The following is a 14,806-nucleotide window of genomic DNA, read 5'->3' on the forward strand; positions in this document are numbered from 1 at the left end:
AATTTTTTAAATTTATTTATTTTAATTGGAGGCTAATTACTTTACATTATTGTATAGGTTTTACCATACATTGACATGAATCTGCCCCGGGTGTACATCAGATTGACAATTTTAAAAGTGTCTCTTCCTTTTCTAAATTTCAGAATCAAATAATGAACACTATATTAAGTAAGAAAGCATTTTCTACTTTCTATATTGTTCTCAAGTATGAAAATAGTCTCAGTCCTTCGGTCCCAGATCATGTAATATCAGTGGGAAAATAAAAGGTAAATGAAAGGAATTGCAACACTATTTGCTACAAATTCGTGTGTGTTCTCCCTATTAGTTCTACAGAGTAGAGGTGATAATATTATTGAAATTATTGGCAGAAAATTCTTGAAGAATTCACATCTAAGAGTCTGGGAGTTTTATATCACTATGATGATTGTTTTAATATCTTATTTCATTCCCTCATTAACCATGTTATACAAAGACAAGGTAAATTAGAGATCAGTTTTTCATAGTGGTAAAACAGAGAGTGAAATGTAGAAGAATAAAATTTAGTTTCTTTTTTTCTTTTTTTTTTGATTTTATTTTTTCTTATTTATTTATTTTTAAGGAGTCAGTTGCTTTAATAATATATATGGCAACAGATATTTTAAAATAATATTCTACCAAAAATGAGTTACCAATTTTTAGTAATATGTTTTATACAATAGATATTGTCCAGGTGAAAAGCGTTGACTAACAGCCTTAACAAAAAGCTTTTCATTAATTTTGGCCTTAAATGCCTCTCTCTGATTCTGAACAGCTTCAATATTATTAGTACAATGACTCAAAATAGTAACAATGCTACAACAGTATCTCACTTCTAAATGCTTCCTGTTGCCTTAAGAGTTTTCCCTATCATTTTCTTTCATTTTTTTCCTCTCTCTTTTTTTTTTATTGGAAGCTAATTGTTTTACAATATTATAATGGTTGGTTTTGCCATACATTGACATGAGAATGGCATTGAAACATGTATGTTGTCATATGTGAAAAGAATCACCAGTTCAGGGTCGATGCGTGTTATAGGATGCTTGGGGGCTGGTGTGCGGGGATGACCCAGAGGGAGGATAAAGGGAGGAGGGAGGTGGGAGGGGGGTTCAGGAAGGGGAACTCATGTACACCCGGGGCGGATTCATGTCAATGTATGGTAAAATTTAGTTTATAATGACAAACATAATAGATAGCTTTTAAATAGACTTTCTAAGAATGCCAAAACATCTTTAATTTGCTTTACATGTATCAAATGAATTAATTCATAAAACAATTCTAACTATTAATAAATTGTTAGTCAGTTTTGCAGCCAAAGGGAATGGCAAACCACTTCAATATACTTGCCTTGAGAACACCATGAACAGTATAAAAAGGAAAAATGATAGGATACTGAATGAGGAATTCCCCAGGTTGGTAGGTACCCAGTATGCTACTGGAGATCAGTGGAGAAATAACTCCAGAAAGAATGAAGGGATGGAGCCAAAGCAAAACCAATACCCAGTTGTGGATGTGACTGGTGACAGAAGCAAGGTCCGATGCTGTAAAGAGCAATATTGCATAGGAACCTGGAATGTTAGGAAGTGGTCAAACAGGAGATGACAAGAGTGAACGTAGACATTCTAGGAATCAGTGAACTAAAATGGACTAGAATGGGTGAATTTAACTCAGATGACCATTATATCTACTACTGTGGGCAGGAATCCCTTAGAAGAAATGGAGTAGCCATCATGGTCAACAAAAGAGTCCGAAATTCAGTACTTGGATGCAATCTTAAAAAGGACAGAATGATTTCTGTTCGTTTCCAAGGCAAACCATTCAATATTAGAGTAATCCAAGGTTATGCACCAACCAGTAATGCTGAAGAAGCCGAAGTTGAACGGTTCTATGAAGACCTACAAGACCTTTTAGAACTAACACCCAAAAAAGATGTCCTTTTCATTATAGGGGACTGGAATGCAAAAGTAGGAAGTCAAGAAACACCTGGAGTAACAGGCAAATTTGGCCTTGGAGCACGAAAGGAAGCAGGGCAAAGGCTTATATAGTTTTGCCAAGAGAACGTCCTGGTCAAACACCCTCTTCCAACAACACAAGAGAAGACTCTACACATGGGCATCACCAGATGGTCAACACCGAAATCAGATTGATTGTATTCTTTGCTGCCAAAGATGGAGAAGCTCTTTACAGTTAGCAAAAACAAGACCAGGAGCTGACTGTGTCTAAAATCATGAACTCCTTATTGCCAAATTCAGACATAAATTGAAGAAAGTAGGGAAAACGACTAGACCATTCAGATATGACCTAAATCAAATCCCTTATGATTATACAGTGGAAGTGAGAAATACATTTAAGGTATTAGATCTGATAGATAGACTGCCTGATGAACTATGGTTGGAGGTTCATGACGTTGTACAGGAGACAGGGACCAAGATCATCCCCATGGAAAGGAAATTCAAAAAAGCAAAATGACTGTCTGAGAAGGCCTTACAAATACCTGTGAAAAGAAGAGAAGCAAAAAGCAAAGGAGGAAAGGCAAGATATAAGCATCTGACTGCAGAGTTCCAAAGAATAGCAAGGAGAGATAGGAAAGCCTTCCTCAGCGATCAATGCAAAGAAATAGAGGAAAACAACAGAATAGGAAAAACAAGAGATCTCTTCAAGAAAATTAGAGATATCAAGGGAACATTTCATGCAAAGATGGGCTCGATAAAGGACAGAAATGGTATGGACCAAACAGAAGCAGATTTGATGCTTTTGAACTGTGGTGCTGGAGAAGACTCTTGAGAGTCCCTTGGACTACAGGGAGATACAACCAGACCATTCTAGAGGAGATCAATCCTGGCTGTTCATTGGAAGGACTGATGCTTAAGCTGAAACTCCAGTACTTTGGCCACCTCATGCGACGAGTTGACTCAATGGAAAAGACTCTGATGCTGGGAGGGATTGGGGGCAGGGGGAGATGGGGAAGACAGAGAATGAGATGGCTGGATGGCATCACCGACTCGATGGACATGAGTTTGAGTGAACTCCAGGAGTTGATGATGGACAGGGAGGCCTGGCATGCTGTGATTCATGGGGTCGCAAAGAGTCGGACACGACTGAACTGAACTGATCTACAGCACAGGAAGATTAAGCAGTTCGCATTGTCACAAAGCACGCAAGTGAAGCTATGATTCGATTGCAGGCCATCTTGTCAGGATTGTATTTTTTGTCCATGACACTATATTTAGACTGTGCTTGCATGGAAAAACTCAAAACATAAATGATGGGGAAATGAAAAGCAGGGTTGGGAATCATGTTGAATCAAGTGATGCCTGGAGTGTAATATTTAATGAGGCAGTCCCTTTAACAATGGTGCAATGCAGAGTCAGCCCTGAAACTGAGTGCATGCTCTGAGGAGTCTCATTCCTTATTTAGCTCAGACTGTATTCTACTCCTGGCTCTGATGAAAGGAAAAAAAAATGCAAAAATATAATCATCAACAAGTAACTCAATAACTCTACCAAAAACAATTTTTTCTAGGGAGTGTGTTACAACCCTGGCAACTAAAGATTTAAGAACATTATGCCATATTAATAATTATAGTTATAGGACCATAACTTAAACATATTAAAAGTGATAGGTAATTTTATCAACTATATAATATTTAATTATCTCAAATAAGAAAGCAAACAGAAAACTTAAACAATTACTTAATATAACAGATAATAAATAACGGAGTTAGGATTCAAACTTAAGTATGATTTAAAAAATAGGCACTGATTTGCAATCACAGAACCAATGTGCAAATGATCAATATATCCATCATTGCTAAATCTCAGTATCCTTGTTCAAGAAAAGTGAGTTTAGAAACTGTTATCTGAATTATTATTATTATTTTTTGAGGAACAACAAAGACATCCGAGAAGCACACAAAACACAGGGTAAAGCATAATAGGAAGTATCTTACACAGCTAGTGAACACATTCCAGGTGACTTCTGTTTTCCCAGAGTGACCCTCTTAATTGCTTCTATCTGTATCTATTCCACACAACTTTTCCAGAATAAACCCCTCTTATAGCCCCCACATACTATCTTACAGAAATATATGTATTTTATTCCCCTATGTACAATAAAATAAAATATTCTCTCATTTTTTGTAAACTGCCTAATAATGTGAATTGTATATAAGAACATGCATGATCAAGATCATCAAGTGATAGGAAGGAAATGAAGAATTGAAATATGTAGCTGAAAATATATAAGGAAGGTAATTTCTGTTATATTAATAGTTCTACTGAAGAATGTACAGGAAAGTTATAGAGATATACAGTAAATTTGCCAAAAAAATGTAAATATTTAAGGGAATTCCCTAGAAGTCCAACGATTAGGACTCTGTACTATCACTTCAGTCTCTGGTTGGGGTACTAAGATCCCATAAGCCATGAGACACGGCCACAAAATAATGTAAGTATTTAAAACTGGGATCACGTAGCAATACTGTGGGTCTATCTTCAATGATTATCAGTCTGTCCAGTGCCTATGCTGATCAGGGCATTTGGGGTTTCCCTGGTGGCTCAGTTGATAATCCACCTGCACTGTGGGAGACCCGGGTTTGATCCCTGGGTGGGGAAGATCCCCTGGAGAGGGAAATGACAACCCACTCCACTATTCTTGCCTAGGAAATCCTATTGGCGGTGAAGCCTGGTGGGCTACAGTCCATGGGATCAGAGAGTCAGACACAACTGAACGACTAACACTTAAACTTTTTTGAATTTGGACTGTATTTGAAAAGAATGCCCTAAAAGATATTTCAAGGGAGAGTATATGGTGATAACACATGGATTATAAACTGAGAAAGGAGAAATGCATATATAATAAAATTCTTAAATTAGAAACAATTGCATTGATCTTGGAAATCAGTCTGGATATCATGATACAATTTATAAAACAGGCACTGATCCCTGAAGGAAAAATATAAAGCAGATTATATATTTCCACTTTTTCACAGATGGAACACCAAAAAAAAGCACCAGAAGGTAATCTCACTAAACTGATGGAGTTTGTTCTCTTGAACTTTGCTGATGTTCCTCATCTCCAGACGTTTTTATCTGGACTGTTCTTACTCATCTATATAATTATCTTGATGGGCAATGGCATCATATTTCTGATAACAAAACTAGACCCTGGTCTGAAGACCCCCATGTATTTTTTCCTTGGCAACTTTTCCCTTTTGGAAATCTGCTGTGTGTCTATTACACTCCTCAGAATGCTCGTTAGTCTTTGGACACAAAGAAGAACAGATTGTTTAGTTGCTTGTGCCACACAAACGTGCTTCATTCTTATACTTGGAGCCACCGATGCTTCCATCTGGCTGTGATGACCTATGACCACTACGTGGCCATTTGTAGCCCTCTGCACTATCCTCTAATCATGAGCTATAAGGTGTGTGACTGGCATGTGCAGCTGGTGGCTGGCTCCTGGATCAGTGGAACCCCAATTCAAATAGGCCAGACAGGCCAGGTTTTCTCTCTGCCCTTTTGTGGTTCTAACCCTGTCAACCATATCTTCTGTGACATCCCTCCCATACTCAGGCTGGCCTGTGGGCAAACTTTTCTGAGTGAAATGTTAGTCTTCACAGTTGCTGCACTGTTTTGGTTCCATTTCTGTTGATACTTGTCTCCTATGGCAAAATCATCTCCACAATCCTTAAATTGCCATCAGCCACAAGTTGGGGCAAAGCCTTTTCCACCTGCTCATCTCATTTTATGGTTGTGGTGTTGTTCTTCAGATCAGGCCTTGTCACATATTTAAGACCCAAACCCCAAGGCTTAGCAGTAACTGACAAAGTGCTTTCTCACTTCTACACGATTGTGATGCCTGTGTTTAAACCCATGATATACAGTCTAAGGAACAAGGATGTCATAATGGCACTGAGACAATGGCCATGCAAATACCTTAGTTCATTCATTGAAATAATAAGTTGTATTTCAGAACTTGATTTCTTATATATTTGTTATAAATATTCAATATTTATCTTAAGCTCAATTTATCTGTCTATAAAGTGTTAGTTATTACCAGAATAAAAATTACTTGTAACACTAAGAGACCTTTCTTTCTCCAGTTGTATGGTTCTGTATGGGTCAACAAATAACAAATCATTCACTTGGGAATTCTATAACCTTATTGTGAAATGTTCTATTGTAGTAAGAACTTTAGACAAGAATTGCTATAATAGGCCCAGTTGTATTCAGTTCAGTTCAGTTCAGTCGCTCAGTCATGTCCAACTCTTTGCGACCCCATGAATCACAGCATGCCAGGCCTCCCTGTCCATCACCAACTCCCGGAGTTCACTCAAACTCATGTCCACAGAGTCGGTGATGCCATCCAGCCATCTTATTCTCTGTCGTCCCCTTCTCCTCCCGCCCCCAACCTTTCCCAGCATCAGAGTCTTTTCCAGTGAGTCAACGCATCGCATGAGGTGGCCAAAGGATTGGAGTTTCAACTTTAGCATCAGTCCTTCCAATGAACACCCAGGATTGATGTCCTTTAGAATGGACTGGTTGGATCTCCTTGCAGTCCAAGGGACTCTCAAGAGTCTTCTCCAGCACCACAGTTCAAAAGCATCAATTCTTCGGCGATCAGCTTTCTTCACAGTCCAACTCTCACATCCATACATGACCACGGGAAAAACCATAGCCTTGACTAGACGGACTTTGGTTGGCAAAGTAATGTCTCAGCTTTTTAATATACTATCTAGGTTGGTCATAAGTTTCCTATCTTAGATCAAATAAAAAGAGAAAGAGCCTTGAGATAATCTCTGTCCTTTTCTTTCAAGTGAGGTCTCATTTAGAATTGTAAATAAAATAAAATGACCAACAAAAAGCTGTCTACTCTTTTTCAGTGGGATAAAGAATGATAGATGACAATGAAAAACATATTAGGAAAAAATAGTTAATGAATTAAAGAATGTTTCTAGAATCTTGAAAATCAAGTGATGAGAATCAAGAAAGGAAAGGAGATAGAAGAATATGTGTTCTATAGAAATTCAGTGCAAAATTAAATATTCCATGTCAGCAAATAGTGGCAGGTGCTGTAAATGAAGGATAAGAGCAGCTATTTCTTCATGCATGCATATCATGAGACACTAATGCAGAATGAACTCTGCCTGAAGGTTTAAGAAGGCAGGGAAGTGTGAACATTGTTGTAAGAGAATTTGTATTAATAATATTGTTAAAAATAATTTCAATATTTAAATGAGTAGCCTTTATTCTATGGAAAACTAGAGGTTGGCAAATGCTTCCTTCTCCAAGATTTTTAAAATTTGCAAAAGGCTCCTTGAATCCAAGATATTGTGTTCATTGCTTTGAAATAATTAATGGTAGTAGGTGTTATTGCTATTTTATAGACAGAGAAATTGATACAAAAAGAACAGTTGAGATACTTTAGAATGCACAGATTATAATAAATTCAAAACAAAAATCAGTTATCTTAATTATAGGACTGATACTGTTTCATTTCATTACAATTTGCTTATCTAAGAGTTAAGGGAAAGAATTACTATTGTTGTTCAGTCTCAAAGTCACGTCCAGCTGTTTGTGACCCTATGGACTATAGTGTGGCAGGCTCCTCTGTCCTCCACTGTCTCCCAGAGTTTGTTCAAGTTCATGCCCATTGAGCCCATGATGCTATCTAATTATCTCATCCTCTGCCACCTCCTTTTCCTTTAGCCTTCAATCTTTCCCAGCATCAGGGTCTTTTCCAATGAGTTGGTTCCTTGCATCAGGTGGCCAGTATTGGAGCTTCAAATTTGGCATCAGCCCTTCCGATGAATATTCAGGGTTGATTTCCTTTAGGACTGACTGGTTTGACCTAATTTCATCCAAGAGACTTCTTTAGTGTCATAGTTTAAAAGGGAAAGAATAGCAATCCCATAACTATTATATCGGAGAAGGCAATGGCACTCCACTCCAATACTCTTGCCTGGAAAATCCCATGGATGGAGGAGCCTGGTAGGCTGCAGTCCATGGGGTCGCTAAGAGTCGGATACGACTGAGCGACTTCACTTTCACTTTTCAGTTGCATGCATTGGAGAAGGAAATGGCAACCCACTCCAGTGTTCTTGCCTGGAGCATCCCAGGGACGGGGTAGCCTGGTGGGCTGCCGTCTATGGGGTCGCACAGAGTTGGACACGACTGAAGCGACTTAGCAGCAGCAGCAACTATTATATCTTCACTTTCTTTATCACCATCAGTAATGTATTTAATTTTTGACACATGAAAAAAATAGATGAAGTAGGTTAAGATATTTACACTCATGTGTGCATACTCAATCACTCGGTCACGTCTGAACCCTGGTAACTCATGGACTATATAGCCCCCTAGGCTACTCTGTCCATGGAATTTTTCATGCAAGAATATTGCAGTGAATTGTCATTTACTTCTCCAGGAGATCTTCCCGACCCAGGAATCGAACCTGTATCTCCTTCATTGGCAGGCAAATTCTATACCAATGAAACACCTAGGAATCCTCACAAGCCCTAGAAAAATAAAAATCCAAATTTATAAATCAAATGTTATAATTAAACTGTTAACTCTTTTAAAGAGAAATTACTCTGAATGAAGAAAATCTACAAAAGAAATTAAACCTATAAAGTGACATTATCATTAGATAAATAAGTGATGTTGTCTACAAGTATTAGTAATAATTTTTAGTTATAGAGACTGAGTATCCCTTGAGTTACACATTCGAAAGACAGAAGCAGCTATATAGTGAAGTGGTGATAAATTCTCTCTTTTTTCTTTCCTGTTAGGATATTTATGATGGAATAATTCTTGATTTTATCTGTACCCTCTGGTTAATTTCATATACATTGCTGAAAGATCAACTGGTAAAGGTATAAAGATAACTAACCTTTTTTAATAAATAAAAAAAAAATGTTAGTTATATTTATGCTAATTTAAATACAGCTTATAGGGAGGGAGTGTTAGGCATTTTTTATGTATATATTACTATTTGTGATATTAAGTAATTGTGTGTGAATCTTTGCTTGGAAAGTGAAAGTTGCTCAGTCGTGTCGGATTCTTTGCAAGCCCAGAGACTATACAGTCCATGGAATTCTTAAGGCCAGAATACTGGAATGGGTTGGCTTTCCCTTCATCAGGGGATGTTCCCAACGCAGGGATAGAACCCAGGTCTCCCACATTGTGGGCAGGTTCTTTATCAGCTGAGCCATAAGGGAAGCCCAAGAATACTGGAGTGGGTAGTCTATCCCTTCTCCAGGGTATCTTCCTGACCCTGTAATTGAAATGGGGTCTCCTGAATTGCAGGTGGATTCTTTAACATCTGAGCTATCAGGGAAGCTCTGAATTTTCATCTAAATTACTAATCTGTTCCTTGATATTAAGTGTAAAAAAAGAATTCATACACAAATTTTCTTTCTCATTGCAACTTTGTTAATTAAGTAAGCTCTAGCAAAGATTCTAAGTACGAAATGCATTTTGGAAATTGTTATGAAGCACAGTAATGAAAGCAGTATGACAGCCTGTCAGATGTTTGATATTCAATTTTTATCACTCTTGGAAGAAGTGGAAAGAAAAGATCCAGATATACAGCTCCCTCTGATTACACATGGAACAATTTTCTTAATTTATACTGAGAAAGTGAATGCAATAAAAGGTTTTCATTCTATTTTAAAATTACTGTTCATAAATATATGACTTTTAATTTAGTCTTGTGTTCATTCCTCATCACATATCTAATAAAATATCTCCCTTGAAAAATGAATGTGTCACAAATACAAATGGCAGTACCAGCATATTTGTAAATAATTTACCAGTTATCAAAGCAAAGGATATTTTTTCTACACATTTTAAGCAAAATTCTAGCGGTTTACTTATCTGAAAGTGTTGAGTTCAGTTCAGTCGCTCAGTTGTGTCCGACTCTTTGCTACCCCATTAATCACAGCATGCCAGGTCTCCCTGTCCATCACCAACTCCCAGAGTTCACTCAAACTCACCTCCATCGAGTCGATGATGCCATCCAGCCATCTCATTCTCTCTTGTCCCCTTCTCATCCTGCCCCCAATCCCTCCCAGCATCAGAGTCTTTTCCAGTGCGTTAACTCGTTGCATGACGTGGCCAAAGTATTAGAGTTTCAGCTTTAGCATCAGTCCTTCCAATGAACACCCAGGATTGATCTTTAGAATGGACTGGTTGGATCTCCTTGCAGTCCAAGGGACTCTCAAGAGTCTTCTCCAACACCACAGTTCAAAGGCATCAATTTTTCGGCAGTCAGCTTTCTTCACAGTCCAACTCTCACATCCATACATGACCACGGGAAAAACCATTGCCTTGACTAGACGGATCTTGGTTGGCAAAGTAATGTCTCTGCTTTTTAATATGCTGTCTAGGTTGGTCATAACTTTCCTTCCAAGGAGTAAGCGTCTTTTAATTCCATGGCTTCAATCAGCATCCACAGTGATTTTGGAGCCCCAAAAAATAAAGTCTGACACTGTTTCCACTGTTTCCCCATCTATTTCCCATGAAGTGATCGGATCAGATGCCATGATCTTAGTTTTCTGAAATGTTATAGTTGGGTAAATTTAAAATGGCTATGAAAAAGTGGATTTGTCTTAAAGAATAAAACACAATTAATAAATTTTCTTATTTAAAATATAGTCAAAATGACTTCAGGCAGAAAATCCAAACTACGTAATAATTGTAAATGACAACACAATAATTAGGAATACTTAACACTAAGATCCGTCTAGTCAAGGCTATGGTTTTTCTCGTGGTCATGTATGGATGTGAGAGTTGGACTGTGAAGAAAGCTGATCGCCGAAGAATTGATGCTTTTGAACTGTGGTGCGGGAGAAGACTCTGGAGAGTCCCTTGGACTGCAAGGAGATCCAACCAGTCTATTCTAAAGGAGATCAGTCCTGGGTATTCATTGGAAGGACTGATGCTAAAGCTGAAACTCCAATACTTTGGCCACCTCATGCGACGCGTTGACTCACTGGAAAAGACTCTGATGCTAGGAAAGGTTGGAGGCGGGAGGAGAAGGGGACGACAGAGAATGAGATGGCTGGATGGCATCAGCAACTCGATGGACATGAGTGTGAGTGAACTCCTGGAGTTGGTGATGGACAGGGAGGCCTGGCATGCTGTGATTCATGGGGTCGCGGAGAGTCGGACACGACTGAGCGACTGAACTGAACTGAACTGAACACTATCAGTGAACATGGGAAGAGTGAAATTAAACTATATTTCTGTGAGCCCTCTGAGACAAATATTGAAAAGTGACCTTTCACATCTTTGCAGTGTTTTCTTAAGCAATAGTTTTTTCAAAACTGCAATCACATCCTTATTCCTAAGACTGTATGTCAAGGTGTTAAACACTGGCGTCACAGCAGTGTAGGAAACAGAGAGCATTTTGTCGGTTCCTGCGGAATGATTTGATTTGGGGCATAAATAGGTAATAGTCAAGGAACCAGAGAATAAAAGCACAACGGTGAGATGGGAAGAGCAGGTGGAGAAGGCTTTGGACCAGCCTGTGGCTGAGCGCAGCTTTCATACGGCAGAAATGATTTTGACATCAAAGCCCAGTATCGGGAGGAAAGGAATCGTGGCAAACAGCACAGCAACCGAGAGACACACATTTCATTAAGCGCCGTGTCCGCACAGGCCACGGTGATCAATGGGGAATGTCACAGAAGAAGCGGTCGATCTGGTGTGAAGCACAGAACAGCAGTAAGTACACCCGGCATGTCTGTGCTGTCGGGACTGGAATTCCCGCACCCAGGCGCCAGCAGCCGACTGCAGGCCGGTCCTGTGGGTTGTGAGGGAAGGGCGTGCAGAGGCTGCACGTGGATGCTCAGGGCCCAGGCCTCGCCCCCAGGAGGAGCGCCCCCGGGGCTCCCGGAGCAAGGAAGAGGAGCCTCTGATGGCACAGAGGCTGCACATGGACGCACAGGGCACAGACCTCGCTCCCAGGAGGAGCGTCCCCGGGGCTCCTGGAGCAAGGAAGAAGCGCGTCAGATGGCACAGCTCAGCGAAGAAACACTTCTGTCCTGAGTCCAAAGGGTCACTAGAATCCTAGGGAGAGTGACAGATACGTAACCGATTTCGAGTGACGAGAAATTTGCAAGGAAAAACTACAGGGGCGTCTGGAGCACAGCGTCTACCGTCGTGATTATTCTGTTAAGATGAATATGTAGATGAGAAAGAAAATTCCAAATAGACGTCCCTGGAGGTTCGGAAGATCCAAAAATCCCAGGAGAACAAATGCCATGACTAGAGAGAAATTGCCTTCTGCTGTTTGGTCTCCTGAAAGCACCTGCAGTATATATATATATAATCAATGTAAAGTCCTCTATCTCTCTGAGTTGCAGTTTGCCAAGTGATAAAATGTGTACACTGCACTTTCAAAACTCACTAATTTGAGTTCTAAAAAAGCATCTAAACTTGATATTAAGCCGTAGTTTAAAGAAATTCATTCTTTTACAAAAAACAATCCATCAGAAAAGAGTAGTATCAGGAATTAGGTCTGCTGATAGATGGCTGTATTTTCCTGTTACTGATAATGAAATAATCGATGCTGCATTCTGTAATTCAGCTTTGTGAGATGAATTTATAGCCAGAAATCTGACAATTTTATTTAGAAGACCTTTCCATCAATTCTCCTTTCTCATGTTATTTCTTTTGAATTGCATTTATTTATATTTTGATTTCAGCTATCAAATATTTTTGAGTCATCATGCAACTATAATTTAAAAATAAGCCAGAAAAAGTGATTTGGGGAATGACCTTTGTGATTTTTTTGTCTGTTGTAATAGTTGGTATAGTCAGTTTATTTCAATTGAAAGAGTCATAAAGAACTCAGCCAAAGAGGTATTAATCACATCTCAAATACTGATTTTGCATTTGAGTGGTAATTCCTGCAATTGACAGCCATGCTTTCAATAAATTTCAACTTAAAAATGCTATATAAATAGTCTAAGATCAAAGCAAACAGAAGGCATTATTAAGACAATTTTAGGCATGTACAACTCAAAATCCAAGTTACTTTTACTGCAACAGGTAATTTCGGGGGAACATAGAATGTATCATTTATATATACTTCTCCTTCCTGGGAACTTACATATATAAATAACCCAATAAGTATTTGATTTATAAATGGATAACAGTATCCAATGTTAATTAGATTACTATATCCTCCACTAATGATTTACCAATGGGATGCACTATTCTCATCATTGTGTTTTGTGTTCACCTCTCTCTCTGCACATTGAAGTCTTGTCTTAATTCTTCTCCAATACTGTAAAAATAACCTTCTTCCATATTTTTCTTAAGTATTTTGGGAAAATCAAATCAGAGAAAAGTAAAAATAGCAATTGAAAAACAAGTTGGAAATTAGCAGTCTACAACTGAGTACTAATTTGCTTAACTAAGATTTGAGACAAGTTCTTAATAAGATGCAATGATAAGTAATTTTTGAAATTTCCACATGTATTATGAATATTAAATAGAAATTGCATCATAAAACCTTTTGAAATGTAGAGAAGTTCTTAAGCAATTTCTATCCAATTTCTAATTCCCTCCTTAAATATTATAGTAGCATAAAATCTTTCCTTCATATAAAAATACCGAGGATTTTCTCCATGAATTTGGAATGTTTTCCAGGTGGTGTCAGGGATACCATTCATGCATGGTTTTATTATAATACTGAAAAATATTATGTGTTCATCTATGACAGCAAACGATGTATATATTGATCACACGTTGTGTTGGACTCATTATTTCTGTTTTAATAACCTAAAACACTAAGAACGGAGTTACGAAGAAAAAGTGTACAAACCGAACAGTTGGTGACTACAAATTCCAAGTCCACTATTTATTTCAGACTTTGATTAACAGTTTCTATTTTTGTTAAATGATTTTATGTTTACTTTCCAAAACAGTTTAATTGAAATTACAGTGTTCTGCAATACAGAGATGTTTCCCACATGGCACTAGTGGTAAACAATCCACCTGCCAGTGCAGGAGATGCAAGAGTTGCAGGTTCGATCCCTGGGTCTGGAAGATTGCCTGGAGGAGGAGATAGCAGCCCTCTCCAGCATTCTTGCCTGGAAAATTCCATGGACAGAGGAGCCTGATGGGCTAAAGTCTAGGAGATTGCAAAGAGTCAGACACAATTGAGCACGCATTCACACATGCAATACAGAGATGGTGTTATTATCCACCACATCTATTATAAGCCTCTCCACATTTTATTTTCTCAAATGATACTTAAGCAATAAAATGATTATGAGCTGGATGAAATTCAAGCAACATAGAGAAAAGAAAGAAGAGGATGAGAGAAAGAGAGGGGGAGAGATGGGGAAGGAGGAAAGAAAGAAGGAAGAAGGGTGGGAAGGAGAGAGGGAGGAAAAGAAAGAAGGGGGAGAAAGATATGGAAATGTCACAACCTATGAATTATTCTCAGTATTTCCATAACAAAATATTCACCTTAGTGAACCCCTGGTGGCTCAGCAATAAAGAATCCACCTGTAATGGAGGAGACATGGGTCCAATCTCTGGGTCAGGAAGATCCCCTGGGGAAATCTCTTGGATGGAGGAGTCTGTTGGGCTGCAGTCCATGGGGATCGCAAGAGTCAGACAGGATAGTGACTAAACCAGCACCAGTGTTTTCAATCTACACCTAATACTGGACATGAAAGTAGTATTGTGATTTGATTGTATACTTATAGCCCTTCACTGTAGATGGAGAAAGGCAGTGTCACGTCATTACTCTAAAATTAATTCTACTCAAA

The 14,806-nt window shown here is 38.6% G+C and overlaps 1 pseudogene; it reads left to right on the top strand.

Annotated features, from left to right (window-relative positions):
- The first annotated feature begins 5,005 nt into the window (after nt 1-5,005).
- On the top strand, nt 5,006-12,068 carry LOC148774593 (olfactory receptor 10AG1-like; annotated as a pseudogene).
- The last annotated feature ends 2,738 nt before the right edge of the window (nt 12,069-14,806 follow it).

This window comes from Moschus berezovskii, chromosome 21 (genome assembly GCF_049115385.1).
Source record: "Moschus berezovskii isolate FMDL1 chromosome 21, NW_MosBer_1.0, whole genome shotgun sequence".
Lineage (NCBI taxonomy): Eukaryota > Metazoa > Chordata > Mammalia > Artiodactyla > Moschidae > Moschus > Moschus berezovskii.